At 39.1% G+C, this 16,854-nt stretch overlaps 1 protein-coding gene across 4 annotated transcripts in view; it reads right to left on the reverse strand.

Moving 5' to 3' along the window:
* Positions 1-9,010: 9,010 nt before the first annotated feature.
* Positions 9,011-16,854, reverse strand: part of LOC149159348 (histone H2B.7-like) — a 50,116-nt gene continuing 42,272 nt past the window's right edge. Inside the window, exon 2 of one of the 4 annotated variants that reach the window (XM_089436468.1) lies at positions 9,011-9,151. The gene's annotated coding sequence lies outside the window, so the exon portion shown is untranslated. The other 3 variants (XM_089436471.1, XM_089436470.1, XM_089436469.1) reach the window with 3 other exon arrangements.

Below are 16,854 nucleotides of genomic sequence, written 5' to 3' on the forward strand. Positions count from 1 at the left end.
TGACTTATTAGAGAGATTGTTATTTTTAATTTCACTCTGATTTTATGAAATATAAATATACATCTCAATAAACCTATTATCTCAATGCTTAAAAGATCAATAAAATTGATTCTAACTAAAATTGATTTAGATTATCTTCCATCTTTTTCTCAGTGTTGTTATTTTATGACTTATTAGAGATACTGTTATTTTTAATTTCACCTGGATTTTATGAAATATAAATATATATCTCAATAAAAAGCACTTCCCTCCTTTTGAAAGATAGTGCTAAAAAGGGTTAACTAGATTATTCATAAGCTCAATACCGATGGAACTATATATATTCATCATTAAGAGGCTCAATATATAGTCAATTATACAAATGAGTCCTACACGAAGAGGATGATGCTCCTAGCGAAATCCAACTCTATATATATAATTTTAATAAGTAAACCAAATTCAATTTTATATATATTTTCACCATCATTTTATGAAATATAAATATATATCTCAATAAAAAGCACTTCCCTTCTTCTTCTTTTGAAAGATGGTGCTAAAAAGGGTTAACCAGATTATTCATAAGCTCAGTACCAAGGGAATTATATATATTCATCATTAAGAGGCTTAAAATATAGTCAAATATACAAATCAGTCCTACATGAAAAGGATGATGCTCCTGGCGAAATTCAATTCTAAACATATAATTTTAATAAGTTAACCGAATTCTTGGTTGTAATTCAATTTTATATATATTTTCACACGGATTTTATGAACTATAAATATATATCTCATTAAAAAGGACTTATATAAATATATATCTCATTAAAAAGGACTTCCCTTCTTTTGAAAGATAGTGTTAAGAAGGGTTAACTAGATTATTCATAAGCTCAATACCAATGGAACTATACATATTCATCATTAAGAGATTCAATATATAGTCAATTATACAAATGAGTCCTACATGAAAAGGAGGATGCTCCTAGCTAAATCCAATTCTATATATATAATTTTAAGAAATTAACCAAATTCTTGGGTGTAATTCAATTTTATATATATATATATATATATATATATAATTTGCGTTAGTTAACAAAAAAAAATTACTGTCAAGTAGGTGTAGTTTAGGTGGTCGGGAGGAGTCACTCTTATCCTCCCACTAGGTTGCAATCCCACCTAGGTTGACATGTTCGCTCCTTTACAGTGATTTCCACCATAATGATAACCAGGTGGATTTTCCAAAGATAAATCCAATTCTATATATATAATTTTAATAAGTTAACCAAATTCTTCCTTGTCAAGTGGGTGTAATTCAATTTTATATATATATATATATATTGTTAGGATATTCCGACACATAGGATATAGTTAAGTTCAACTTGGTCTAGTGTAGAGTTAGGTATAGAGTTAGGTAAAGTGTGTTTCTTTACCGTTGTACATTTTGTAACTTACAATCCGACGGTCACGATATGTAGTGATCCGACGGTTCATTCTCTCCTCGGTATTACCGACACTTAATCCGTGGCTTGACACCCGATTGGTCCATGAATTCTATTTAAAGCGCATGGACGGTCATTTGTAGGGTAATCCATGCATGAGAGAAGCTTATGTCAATTTTCATTCTTTGATTAATAAATTGTCTGAAGTGGCCGCGTTGGCTCAGGCCATGGACTGTTTCCCTCTTTGAGGGTTTTAACCACGTCAAAAATACTGGTGTATTGATCTGTGATCTGGTTGTGAGCGGTGTCCTTTTGGTGTTCTTTCTGAGAAATTTACCCTGTAAATTACTACATGGTATCAGAGCTATTTGAGGGCCGCGTCCGTTGGTGATCCAAATCTGAAGCCAGTAGAACTGCATCCGACTGTCGTTTCCTAGATCTGCTGTTTCTGACTGCTTTCGGGCCGAGAGCACTGCTCTGTTGTGTTTGGAGCATCTATTCCAGTGAGGAACCCCTTTCGTTTCACGCGAAAAGGTTTTCGGTAGCCCTAGCTGCGTCATTTTTAAGATCTGGAGGTACACAGTGTTTATTTGCAGTTTACTGTTATTTTCTCTCTGCTTATTTCGGTTTCGGTTTATTTAGCGTTTTTTTAACCGGATCTATACCTTTTATTTCTGCGTATGCTCTTTGCCCTGCGACTCTGTGCGATCTGGGCAAATCAGAAACAGAAAGGTTGGATTTTTTTCTCATGCGTATGCTCTTTTCCCTGCACCTTAGTGTGATCTCGGAAAATCAGAAACATTGAGAAAAATATTTAATTTTTCGGCTAAAGCTAACTTTGAGCCGCAAGGTTCAATTTTTTTTAAAATATTTAGTTTTTTTGGGTAAAGCTAACTTCGAGCCGTAAGGTTCGTTTTCTTTGCATGTCCGTGTTGGATTTTGTGTTTTTCGTTTTGTAGGGAAAAAGAGCTTTCTCAAAGCAAGCACGCAACCCAAAGCCCCCGCCCCTCTCTATCTCTCTCTCTCTCTCTCTCTCTCTCTCTCAAATTTTTTGTATAGATCAATTGGTTCAAAGCTATTTTAAGAGAGTAGAGGTCTTGGGTTCAAGTCTCCATTTTGTGGGGGCGGACTTTTTCATTTCCGCACATTCCCGCACTTCGTCGGCAACTTCAACAACTTTTTTTCAAAAAGCCATAACTTCTTCATCCGGAAGCCTTTTTCAGAGCCGTTTTTTTTAAACCAGCCTAATTTTTCGAGATCTATCCCTTGGAACACTTACTTTCAGCATCTTCAGCTTCAGTTTCTGTTGAAATTGAGAGTCAATACCAAGTTACCCTTGACAGCACCAACTACTTCCAATGGTTGTCCTACATGGAGGATTTACTTAAAAGTAAAGGTCTCTACCGAATAGCCATAGGCCAAGAAAAGAAACCGAAAGATGAAGACAAGGCTGCTAAATGGGAAAATAGACAAGATCAAGCACGTGGTTTGATAGAGATGTCTATTTCTCCGGATCTTAGATTCCATATTGCAGAACTTGAAACTCCTCATGAAGCAATAGAACAAATCAATAAAGTTTTTGGGATTAAAAATGAAATTAGAGCCCATCAACTTGAAAATGAGTTGCTTACATTGGACCCTAATAAATTTTTTTGCATTGAAGATTTCTTGTCTAAGTTCAAAACCCTTAGATATCTTTTGGAAGGTGTTAAGGTTAAGAAAGAAGATAGTAACCTTATTTATTCCATCCTTACTAAGTTGGGACCAGCCTACTCTGTATTTGTTTCCACCTTCCATTCTACAAGAGAAGCCTTCATTTCTCAAGGAAAAGACTACAAGCCCCCTTCCTTTGACTTTTTTTGTGATTCTTTAATAAGAGAACAAGAAAAACTCTTACACCTTGGTCTTCTTAATCTTGGAAACTCTTCCAAGAAAGCGTTAGCCGCCCAGCAGCAACCAAATTCAAAGAATCCTAAAAAGTCATATCCTAAAAGGAATGGTCCTAAACCAAACAAGGGTCCTAAGCAAACTCAGCCTCAAAATGAAAGATCATTTTAGCAAAATGATAAGACCAATAAAAACAAATGGAAGAAGACTGACAGACATTGCAATTTTTGTAATCGAGATGGGCACTTAGAATCAAAATGCTTTAAGAAGATGGAAGCCTTGGAAGCAGCAATGAAGAAGCATAACATCCATTTGGGGCAATCTTCAACTTCAACTTCATCTTCAGGAATGGCACTTTCTGCATGTGGTTGTCAATCATATCGGTCTGGTTATGCATTAAATGTATCTTCTTCTTCTCATTCTCATGAGTGGCTCATTGATTCTGGAGCTTCTTATCACATGGCCAAAAACAAAGCCATGTTTTCTTCTTTAAATGATTGTAACACCAAAAATATCTATGTTGGTGATGATAGATCTCTTAATGTTGTAGGAACTGGAACTGTTCATCTAGACAATGGTCAGTTTAATGATGTATTATGTGTTCCAACCTTATCCTGCAACCTTCTATCTGTCTATCAGATAACTCATTCAGGTGAAGGTAAAATCGTTGAATTTTCACCTCATGATGTTGTAATCAAGGACTTAAAAGATCCTAAACAGATTTTGGCTACTGGCATTGTTGATGACTCTACAAGGTTGTATAAGTTTCACAACTTTCGGTCATCAAATCTTCCCTCAGTATTTGTTGCTCATAACGATGAAGTGAGCAAACTTTGGCATGAGCGATTTGGTCACTTAAACTATCGCTCCCTTCAGCATCTATGTAAAGAAAATATGGTGACAGGTCTTCCTATGGTATCTTGCAGAGATGGTGTTTGTTCCGGATGTGTACTCGGAAAACATCATCGGGACAGTTTTGAAAAACGTGCCTCTTGGCACGCCTCAGCCCCTTTACAGCTTGTGCATAGTGATTTATGTGGTCCACTTCCAGTTGTGTCATTCTCTGGTTGCAAGTATTTCTTTTCATTGATGATTTCTCCAGACGCACTTGGGTATACTTCTTAAAACTCAAGAGTGAAGTATTTAACACTTTTTTGGCCTTCAAGGCCTTTGTTGAAAAACAATCTGGACATCAAATTCTTAAGTTAAGATCTGATAATGGCGGAGAATATGTTAAAAACACATTCATCAACTATTGCACTGAGAATGGAATTCAAATGCAACATACTGTTCCATATACTCCACAACAAAATGGTGTAGCTGAAAGGAAGAATCGCACCTTAAAGGAAATGGCTAATTGTATGCTACAATCTAAAGGACTTGGTCTTAGTTTTTGGGCAGAAGCAATTAACTGTGCAAATTACATAATAAATCGCACTCCTACTAAGGCTTTAAAGAATATCACTCCAGAAGAAGCATGGAGCTCAATCAAACCAGATGTAAGTCACTTTCGTGTTTTTGGAAGTGAAGCGTGGGCCCATATTCCAGATGAAAAGCATAAAGCTTTAGAACCTAAGAGTGAAAAATGTACTTTTGTTGGATATTCTGAAGATGTAAAAGGCTATAGACTTATTCCATTTAAGTCCAAAAATGTTATCATTAGAAGAGAGGTAAAATTTGATGAAAATATATCGGCGTGCGAGCCTAGTCCGGCGGATGTGCCACCTCTCTCTATCTCTTCTACTTTTGAAAACATTTCTTCTTCAGATGATCAAAGTGAGGATGACAATCCTCCCCCACCTTCTCAAGATCCTCCTTCAGCTCCTGAGCTTCCAAAATGGGTTCGTGCTACTCGAGATGCAGCAGGTGATCTTGCCGGTGATCCTACAGATCAGCGACGCACACGTTCTCAGTTCGAGAGAGCCTCTTCTTTACTGGCTCAAGCTCCAGTAAATTATGATCCTGACTCCTTTGCAGAAGCGTCAGGGCATCCAGATTGGGAAGCAGCTATGAATGAAGAATATCATTCATTATTGGCAAATGATACATGGGATCTTGTTCCTTTACCAAAGGGACGAAAACTTGTTAGATGCAAATGGGTTTACAGAACCAAGTATGGACCAGATGGGAAAGTTGATAAACATAAAGCTCGTCTTGTTGCTAAGGGCTTTTCACAGATTGAAGGCATTAACTACACTGAAACCTTCTCCCCTGTTGCCAAAATGAACTCTATCCGCCTTGTTATTTCCCTTGCTACCTCTTTCAAATGGGAAGTCCATCAGATGGATGTTAAATCTGCCTTCTTGCATGGGGACTTGCATGAAGAAATCTATATGGAACAACCCATTGGCTTCATACAAACAGACTCCAGCCTTGTTTGTCGACTTAAGAAATCCCTTTATGGTCTCAAGCAAGCTCCTCGGGCTTGGTATGCCAAAATTGATAGCTTTCTTTTAGAATCTGGCTTTTCTAGGTGTCATTCTGACAATACTGTCTACACCAAGAAAGTGGGCAACTCTCTTATCATCCTTGTTCTTTATGTTGATGATCTTATCCTTACTGGTAGTGATCCCAACCTTATAAACCATGTGAAGTCTAGCCTCAAAAGGAAATTTGAAATGACAGACTTAGGACACTTACACTATTTTCTCGGTCTTCAAGTCTTGCAATCCAAGGAGGGTATTTCCCTTTCCCAGTCCAAATATGCTTGTGATATTCTACGTCATTTTCACATGGAACACTGTAAGCCAGCCCCTTCTCCCTTTCAGTCTGGAGTCAAACTCTCAGTCACTTGTACTTCTCCTGAAGTTGATGCTACCTTATACCGTCAACTTGTAGGAAAACTTTTGTATCTAACCCATACTCGTCCTGACCTTTCCTTTGTTGTTGGCCTTGTTGCTCGGTTCATGCAAAACCCCCGTGAAAGTCATTGGAAAGCAGCTAGAAGAATACTTCGTTATGTTCGAGGTACAGTTCAGTTTGGCATTCATTACAGTGCCAAAGCATCTCCTCTATTGGTTGGTTTCACTGATTCCGATTGGGCTGGTGACCCTGATGATCGGAAGTCTACTGCCGGTTATGTGTTCACTCTTGGTTCAGGACCTATTACATGGGCTTGCAAGAATCAGGGTGCCATTTCTCTTTCATCAGCAGAAGCAGAGTATCGTGGTGCCGTAGAAGCTAGTAAGGAAGCCTTGTGGCTTCGTCAGATCCTCTCAGAGTTTGGCTTTGAGCAGCAGCATCCGACTACACTTTGGTGTGATAATCAAAGTGCCATTCAGCTATGCAAAGATCCAGTCCAACATCAGCGCAACAAACACATTGAACTGCACATGCACTTCATCAGAAAGCTCATTCATGACCATGTTCTTGAAGTGCAATATTGTTCAACAGATGATCAAGTTGCAGACATCTTCACAAAGGCTCTCACAAAGGCGAAGTTCACTAAACTTCGATTTATGGTTGGAGTTCAGGAAGTTGTCACTAAGGGGGGATAGGCTCTAGTGCCTCCTTCATTCTCCTATTGTGTCATATTTGTAAATCCTTCAATCCTATCCCAAGTTGTTCTTAAGGGGGGATGTTAGGATATTCCGACACATAGGATATAGTTAAGTTCAACTTGGTCTAGTGTAGAGTTAGGTATAGAGTTAGGTAAAGTGTGTTTCTTTACCGTTGTACATTTTGTAACTTATAATCCGACGGTCACGATATGTAGTGATCCGACGGTTCATTCTCTCATCGGTATTACCGACACTTGATCCGTGGCTTGACACCCGATTGGTCCATGAATTCTATTTAAAGCGCATGGAGGGTCATTTGTAGGGTAATCCGTGCATGAGAGAAGCTTATGTAAATTTTCATTCTTTGATTAATAAATTGCCTGAAGTGGCCGCGTTGGCTCAAGCCGTGGACTGTTTCCCTCTTTGAGGGTTTTAACCACGTCAAAAAAACTGGTGTATTGATCTGTGATCTGGTTGTGAGCGGTGTCCTTTTGGTGTTCTTTTTGAGGAACTTACCCTGTAAATTACTACATATATATATATATATATATATATATATATATATATAATTTGAGTAAGTTAACAAAAAAAAAATATTGTCAAGTAGGTGTAGTTTAGGTTGTAGGGAGGAGTCACTCTTATCCTCCCCACCTAGGTAAGCAATCCCATCGAGATTGTCTCCACCTAGGTTGTTCGCTACTTTGGGGCATTCACTCCTTTGGAGTAATTTTTCAAACCAGAATTATAATTGGCTCACCTAGATACGGCTGGATTTTCCAGAGATGTAACTAATATCAATCTCTGGTGCCATGAACCACAAAATATATGAAATAAACCAAAAAAAACACACAAGTGTTAACAAATTCTAACGAAGATTTTATCGAAAGTTGTTGTTTGTTGTTCCCCTTTATTGATGCAAAATTTAACTTAAAACTAAGAGGTTATTACTGAGAAATGTTTCGGATTATATGTCAATTGAGTATATGTTAATTGAAATTTGTTTCGGAAAACCAAATGCAATGCCCTAAAATACGCTTTCAAAATACACAAAACGATTGTTCTTTTAACCTAGCAAGACACAAGTAAAAGCATTTGCTGGATTGAACATATTGAATGAAACCAAGTTAACGATGTTTTAAACTTTTAAATGCGATAATGTTATCAGTGGAGACATTACAAGAATGCTATTACATATGAACATTGTCAACACTTCATATCACAATTTTAATTCAAGATCTTCGAATGGTTTTTCACCTAACATGTAATGATCAAAATAGATGATCGATACAACTTTCCACTTTGTATTACAACTTTGGTTTTTCACGTAACATGTAATGATCAAAATAGATGATCGATACAACTTTCCACTCTGTATTACAACTTTAATTCAAGTTCCACTCTGTGTCACAACATTAATTCAAGCTCTTTAATAGCTTTCATTTAAGATGAAATGATCAAGATCTTTAATAGTTTTTCATGTAAGATGCAATGATCAAGATAAATGATCGATACAAATCTCCACTTCAGCTTGATTTAAATAGAGACCATAGCAGATATCTTTATGCAGACGCAGATAGGAGTGTGCAATTTATGTATTCTTCATAGTTTTTTGTTATCCATGCTATACCCAAAACAAAGCAATTTCCTTGAGTGATACATGGGTTGCACACAAAACAATGTCATGTGGTCCTACATGTGATTACATGTCACCCATGTCACACCCAAAATAATTTCACATGCCACACATATAAAACAACTTTACGTATAAGACATGTCACACTCTCAATAATTTTCCACATGCCACGCCCAAATAAATTTGCATTACAATAAACATGAAGCAAGATCGTATACAATACCCTAACTCAACTAATGAAAAAAAAATCTAATATAATAAACATGCCACACCCAAATAAATTTTCCATTCAATAAATGAAATAAGATTATATGCAATACCCTAACTCAACGAATGAAAAAACAAAATCCTAGATAGATGATTGTTTCTTGCAGCTTGAAAGGACATGTCTAATATTTTGGTCAATGGAACACCTTCACACTAAATTAATGAAGTTTTAAAAGTTGCAATAATACTACCAGCTTAAGCATTCAAATTGACACTGAATTAATGAAGTTTAAAAAGTTGCAATAATAGTATTAGCTGAAAGTTTGAAACATTATAAGAATGCCGGTACAGGGGAATACCATCAACGTTTTATACCATAACTTCAACCCAAGCTCTTTGGATACATTCTGATGTAAGATGCGATGGTTAAGATAAATGATCAATACGAATTGCATGGCAGTGTGGGCTACAGGATGCAATAAAAGGTGTTTTCTTCCCTGATTTTTCTCCTGCATTACGGCTTCAATTCAAGCTCTTTGAATATGTTTCCACATAAGACATGATGATCAAAATAAATGATCAATACAAATTTCCATTGTAAATCTCTCTTTTTCCTAATGCAAATAGGTGTACGCAATGTATATACTCAGATACCCATGTTGCACTCGGAAACAATTTTTCCATGCAATATACATAGCCAATTTCTTATAATTAAATGGCGTGAACAAGAAAAGGTTTAAAAGGGCCACAAGAGCCTAGCAAATATCTTTGGCCTAGATGCAAATAAAAGTGTGCACAATTTATATATTCATCATACAGTTATGGTACCCTTGTCGCACTCAAAACATTTTTCCATGTCAAAATATTTTTCCATATGATGACCATCTTGCAACTGAAACAACTTTGTAAGAAATATCCATGTCATACTCAAAACAATTTTCCATGTGATACACATATTCACCCAAAACAATTTGTGATGCAATGTCCATGTCACATTCAAAAACAATTTTCCAGTCCATGTCACACTAAAAACAATTTTCCATGCAATACAAATTTGCCCGCAAAGAAATTTGCCATACATTACATGAAGGTAGGTCTTATGCAATACCTTAATGGATGGAGAAAACTTCCATACCAATGAAGATTGTCCATTCAGCATGGCAAGACCCAAGCCCAAGACCTTGATCAATTGGACAACTTGAAAGTTGACACTGAATTAACAAAATACAAAACTCATACAAGCAATAATGCTACCCACTGAAACACCAATTGGACAACGTGACACTGAATTAAACAAGTTTTAAACTCATACATGTGATAATCCTGTCCACTGAAACATTACAAAAGTACTAGTACAAGTTAATACCATCAACCCCTTGTATCACAACTTACACTTCAATCTCTTTCAACACATTTTCATGTAAGACATGATGATGACGCTAAATGATCGACACAAACTGTATAGTGCGGACCACAAGAGGCAAGAAAAGATGTTTCCTCGATTTTCCTCCTATCTCACAACTTCAATTCAAGCTCTTTGAATATGTTTTCATGTTGAAAGATAAATGATCAATATGAATTGTGTGCAATTTATACACACATGCAAATTTGGCCATTCTTTTTCCTTACTAAAACCACATTAGCTATTCACTCAGAATACTTTATTGGAAAAATGAATTGTGTGCAATTCATATACTCTTTGTAGTGTTTTTGTACTCTTCTCGCACCCCAAATAATTTTCCATGCAATACCCATTGCACCAAAAATGGTTTTCATGTAATACACATCACAATCTTAGGTGGTGAAAACAAGACAAGGTTTTAAAGGGGCACACAAAGGCAAGATTATCACTTACATGGAATGCATTATCTATTTGAAGGACTTCAACTTGATTTGGATAGTAGTTGTACTCTTCTCGCACTCCAAATAATTTTCCATGCAATACCCATTGCACCAAAAATGGTTTTCCTTGTAATACACGTCACAAACTTAGGTGGTGAAAACAAGACAAGGTTTTAAAGGGACACATAAAGGCAAGATTACCACTTACATGGAGTGCATTATCTATTTCAAGGGCTTCAACTTGATTTGGATAGAGACAATGAGAAATATATTTCTCCAGATACAATAGAAGTGTGTGCAATTTCTACACTCAGTGATGTTTTAGTAACCATGTCACACCAAAACAATTTGCCATGTCAAAACCTGTGACAGCCCCAACCTGTGTTTCCTCACAAAATGCCATGTAAATATTTTATGGAATATGTCAAAGGGCTGAGTCAACGAGACATGGATTCCAGCGCTGAGAGGTTGTTTGCTTAGGATGAGTAAGGTTTCCTTGTGTAGGAAAATCTGAACTGTTCGGCAGCTACTAAAGGCTGGTTGGTATATGTTCTTAATGAACTGGTTCCTGAATTAAATGGGCTGGAAATAAAGGTACACAGGCCCATGTTGTTTGAGAACCTCAGCAAGGCAATGAAGACAGGGAAATGCAAGGCAGCAACGACAGGGGGAAGTAAATCCCTGCGCAGCAAAGTAAACAGGGAGGAAAAGAAAGGGGTTCGATCTCATAAGGAGAATCCCAGGAGGCCATCATTGATCATTCAAGGATTCACTCCCTCATTTACTCACACGGGAGGCATTGGATCAGGCAGCACCCGACAGAGAGCGGAAAAAAGAGAAGCAAAGGGGATTGGTTTTCAGGTTCCCTAGAGGCTGTGGGTTGAGATACTAATCTCTGGAGTCCTATAACACCTTGGGTTCCCTGGACGCTATGGGTTGAGATACTAATCTCTGGAGCTCTGTAACAGCTTGGGTTCTCTGGAGGCTGTGGGTTGGGATAGAATCTCTGGAGCCCTGTTACAACTTCGGTTCCCTGGAGGCTATGGGTTGAAATAGTAGTCTCTATAGCCCTGGACAGCTTGGGAAGAGACCAATCCAGCTGGTGGGATTGAGGAAGGAAGTCCTTTAGGGTCCCTATTTCAATTGGCGGTGGTGTTCTAATCCCTTGAGCAAACCCCTCGGTCTCTGAAATTTGGATCAAGCGTAACAACTGCAAGTGAGCTGGGTTGCAGTTGTCTATGGATGGGTGGAGAGTCATTGTCTCAGACTCAGTTGCCCTGTAAATCAAAAGATAAGTGCTCTTTTTGTATGTGCTTAACTGATAATGCATTTATGTGTTTGCATTTTTGAATTGAAATGGCGACTAAATCTGTAATGAGCATGCGTTACGTTCTGAACTAAATGTTGCTTTAAATGTGAATCCCTGATGTGCCATGAAATGCCAAAAATATTGAAAGCGTCCCTGTGGACCTAAATCAGAGTATGACATAATAAATAATAAAGACACGCCCAGGTTAAAGGCATCAATGGCTAATGAGGACCAGATTCAGCGGCAACAAGTAATATATATATATATAAAACCTCTGATTAGAAAGGGATCGATTTCATTAAAAATTAAAAAGGGATCGATTTCATTAGACTCTTAGAGACTGCATGTTTGACAAGGTCTGTGTATACACATGCATATATCTACAATGGTTAAAGGCATCAATGGCTAATGAGGACCAGATTCAGCGGCAACAAGTAATATATATATATATAAGACCTCTTATTAGAAAGGGATCGATTTCATTAAAAATTAAAAAGGGATCGATTTCATTAGACTCTTAGAGACTGCATGTTTGACAAGGTCTGTGTATACACATGCATATATCTACAATGGTTACAAGCTTGAGAACCCATTTGGGAGACATTATGCAAACGCTAAGGGAACTATTTCCTCTTTTAAGTATTGATAACCCATAACCTTAACATGGAGGCCTTGCCCGCCTTCCATTTTCAGCAGTGAGTGCTCTAGCCCTAACGCACAGGTGTTAATGGCAGTGCATCCCTTCCAATAGCCAAATTCCCTCGAAACCCCTAAGTGGTGTCCTAAAACTACCCTTAGGCTTTGCTTCGAAGCATGGAGCACCTGGGGTGTGGCAGGAGAGTTGAAGGCCTATCGGGAGTTCACAGAAAACCTTTGGCAGAGGTTAGCAATAAAGACCCCAGCGTAGGCATGCCTGGAATTCCCTGTCCCTATACGAGGAACCATTAAGAGTCAGGAACTCGTTGGAGAGGATTTAGCTTAAACTCAAGAGTGGTAGCGCCATCAAATGCCTTGGTAAGCCGCCAAAACCATTATCGAGCGTTGATGCAGATCTTGACGTCTGCGAAACCATTGTGGTCGATCCATGGTCGAACAACGCAGCTGGAGGCTATAGGCACAGAGAGGAGACGAGTTGTGTTGATAACCACTGTCATTGAGATCAAGTGGGTCGTTCCAAGTCTGGTAAGTTCTCTCTGGTCGGTCCATGGCCAAGAACAAGTAAGAGTAGTGTCGCAACGCAAGAGACTGGAGACATTACCTTCTAATTAGCAATCTTTATCCCTCGACCTAGTGGAACCCTAACTATGGAAGTCCCTGATTGTTGCATCTAGATTTCCCCTATTGTGATTGGACAAAAAAAGTTGATGTGTCTGGGAACTTCTACCCCAAAGGGCTTAGTTTGTGTCAAAAGAGGGATTGACAGGGATTACTACACATCGAGCCAGCTAGGCTCATAGCTCAAGAGCGGGAAGAAATTCCAATGGTCAGAGCTGAGCCCACCATCCATCTCATCCCAGGGCCACCTGTAAGTTAAAAAGGGGGAATCATAGAGGTTACATGATGAGATGACGTTGGGCCAATTTGGCCTCCACGTAACCCCAGTTGCATTATAATTGGTGCAATGCCAAGTCCGCCCGTTGATCCAACCCCGAAGAATTTGCAAGGATGCTTAAGGGAGGTAGCGAGATGCGTTCGCGCGGGGTGTCGTGGCAATGCCATGACTATGCGCCAACCAGAAGCAAGAGTTGCACAGAGGTATGGCCCACTGGCCATGTGGCCCAAAGGCCATAACCCCAAAAGAATTGATTAGCATTTTAAAGCAATTGTTGACCTAATGGGGCATTAGGCCAACTAAGTCTACAACTCGGAAGCGAAGAGTGTTTCAATGGCCCGAGGTGGAGTCGTGCGATAGATCATCCCTAAGGCAATAACCCCGCAAGTTAATAAAGGAACTTGTCGCGGAGTGACGGGATGACATGGTGCCGTAACCACGTGGGCCAATCGCGAGAGATGCATGCAGACAGGAATGACCCACAGCTCCACATGGCCAGGAGGAAGAAGGATGTGTTGTGGTTAGAGGCACCAGGGTAAATACGTCAAGATGACATAATTCATACGGAGTTGATAAAACTAGCACCCCGATTGGTGTAAGGGTGTTTCCACCTGCCAAGTCATCTCGACTAAACAACCCCGGAAGAGTTAAATGTTGTAGCAAAAGAGGGCATTGAGATAAGGAAGTCGGGGTGACGTGGCATATGTTGTAATAGCAGTCAAATGGTGAAGCGGCGGACCAATGGGGGGGTAGAGGTTGTGCGGCCCACCATACACGCAAGTCCTAGTGGTGTAATCAAATTAATTTGATGTAGGAGGGTGAGTATAAGAATGGTGAAAATAACATATGGTGCATCTAAACTATAGGATGAATTCTAAATGTTGTTTTAAGAAGAAAACATACAATGCTTGGAAAACTATATCACGGCATTTTAAAATGAATTCTGAGATAACTTTTGGTTCAACCAAACATGAAGACATAATACATTCATGGCATGGAAAGGCAAACTTACAACATGACAAAAGCCCAACACCATCAAGAGCTGACACAAGAATCCTTGTAAATCACACCTTTGTCTTTCATTCACTAGAAAATCAAAAATACAAATATGCACAGTGTTCTTTCTTCTCAAACCTGACCAACCCTTTGCACTATGATATTTACATAATATATACATCAAAAAAATTAAGTTAGCACCTAGTAGAACTGTTAAAATTGGAAACTAGGGCCAAACTCCATGTGAGTCATCTTATTTATGGCAGCTGATATTTTTCTTGGATCCCTCTCATCGAGAGGTGTAGGAATGATCTAAAGATCGTCCGATTCCGATAAGTATTCATGGAGTTATGAATTTATTTGTGTTGTAAGACAATTCGTCAAGGTCGGCCAGCAACCAAATAACCCACACATGTGCTCAATGTTTTAGCATGAAAGGAGGTGACTTGAGAGTCATTTGCTCACTCACTCCACTGTTGATTTCTCTCCACTTGTTATGGGTTTTAGTGGAAGAGAAATCTAAGAGAGGAAGCCCTAAAACGCAGAAGGTAAGGAGCCCTAGTATGAAGCCCTAGACGCAGTCCTAAGCAGCAAGCCCTAACGTAGTCCTAAGGAGGATGATCTAGCAGCAATTCAAGGGAGGAGACCCTACTTCTATACGCTGCCTAAAGGAGCCTAGCCGCAGTCCTAGGATGGAGAAATAACACGATGGAGGAGGCCCTACTCACGCAGATCTAATCTGCCCTAACCGTAGGTCTGCCCAGCCCTAACCACAAGTCTGTTCAAGCCCTAGTCGCAGGTCTATTGAGGTGTCTTGGGTGCAAGAAAGGGCAGCGTATGACGCTATATGGAGAGGCCTAAACGCAGGTCCTATGGTGTTGTTCTAGAGTGCCCTAGATGCAGCCATGGGAAGGGTCATACGTTATCTCAAATGAGGCTATTTGTTTCAGCAAGAAGAGGCCAAGCCAGCAAGGAGATCAGTGACTATTTTGTGGGCTAAACAAGGCACTAAATTCCTAAAAGGAAGGCCTAGTTGCTTGCTGGGAAGACCGAATTAGGAGACCTCTCTCGCAGGTCTATTTGGTCACTATTTTGTGGACAAGATTCTTGTATGGTGTTGGTTGTATGCTGCAAGTGCACTGTGTGCTATGCCCCATGCCATAGCATCACGGGTCTGCATAGGGAGGATTAAGGACTAAGTATATGCCGAAAACAACAACATAGTAAGTGTGGAGTCTAATGAAGGTGTGCCACAGTCTTTGAGGGTCGTTTGTGGACTGTTAGATGGGTTTGTAAGGGTTGTTGCAACATGACCAGATGCCCTCAGTTAAAACAGTATAAACAGTAGTGAAAGTAGACTTGGAACAGCAGTGTTAAAATGTGTTGGGTCACAGTGTGTGACTAGATTTAGATCAGTTTTCCTTGCAGCCTGTTGGAGCCATTTATATGACATTCTGAGGTGAGGAAAAGACATATTAGGTGCAGATCCGGCAGTGCTAGTAATGGGACAGGTCACAACAGCGATGACATGTGGCAGCAATGGCATATGGGACAGCAAGTCCATGGTACAACAATGGTACTTGGGACAGCAATGATACGTGGCACAGCAATGGTTCATGGTGGAGCCATGGTACATGATGCAGTATAGTGATGGGTACACTCATGAATGATGAAACATGATGAGATGCAGCATAGTGATGATGGGTGCAGCACGGTGAGGTGTTGCATGATGATGAGGAGCAGCACAATGATAGGTGCAGCAAGGCGATGGAGTCAACCTTGGAGAATCAATTGAAGCAGCATGTCTTCAACGGAGTTCAACTATCTCATGTATCATATTCTTAGGGATGATCTATGCTCTTATTTAGATAAGTCAAAGTGTTGACTTCTGTTGTAAATGTATTATCTCTCTCTCTCTCGCTCTCTCTGTTGAACTGTTGAAGAACATATAAGAAGAATTGATCAAGGATTTCCCCACATTGGGGTTTGTCCTTCGCTAGCACCACATCTTGTGTCCTCTTGTCTTGGCTTGTCTTCTGTAATTTATGTTTATGATCTATCTGCAATTTACTATTATGCTGATGTGATTGCTAATCTGGAAAAGATAATGAGCTAACTATGAAAATTGAAATAAATTTCTCTAAGCATAGAACATACCTAAAATTAACAAGAACTGAATTTCCCAAAGGAGAAATGGTAATCAGCTAGATGCAACGAATGTAGACCTACTATGCTAAAAACTAGGAAGCAATTTACCTATTGTAATCCTCAACTTAATGCATAACCAAAACCTTAAATATTTACAATGATCTTTATCTTCAACATCGTAAGGCTCCAGGACACTTGTCGGCGTCTTCAAAATCGCTTTTGGAAGCTTTGGAGTCGAATCTGATGGTCAAACAGTGCACAGTCCAAAAGCACAGCAACTGTATTTTTTGAATATCTCCTAAATTGTAAGTCGGATTGAGCTGATTTTTTTGACAGCAAGTTAATATCATTATAACCCTTCTCCA

This window comes from Pinus tabuliformis, chromosome 5_2 (genome assembly GCF_031772625.1).
Source record: "Pinus tabuliformis cultivar Carrire ecotype Pingquan chromosome 5_2, CPIR1, whole genome shotgun sequence".
Lineage (NCBI taxonomy): Eukaryota > Viridiplantae > Streptophyta > Pinopsida > Pinales > Pinaceae > Pinus > Pinus tabuliformis.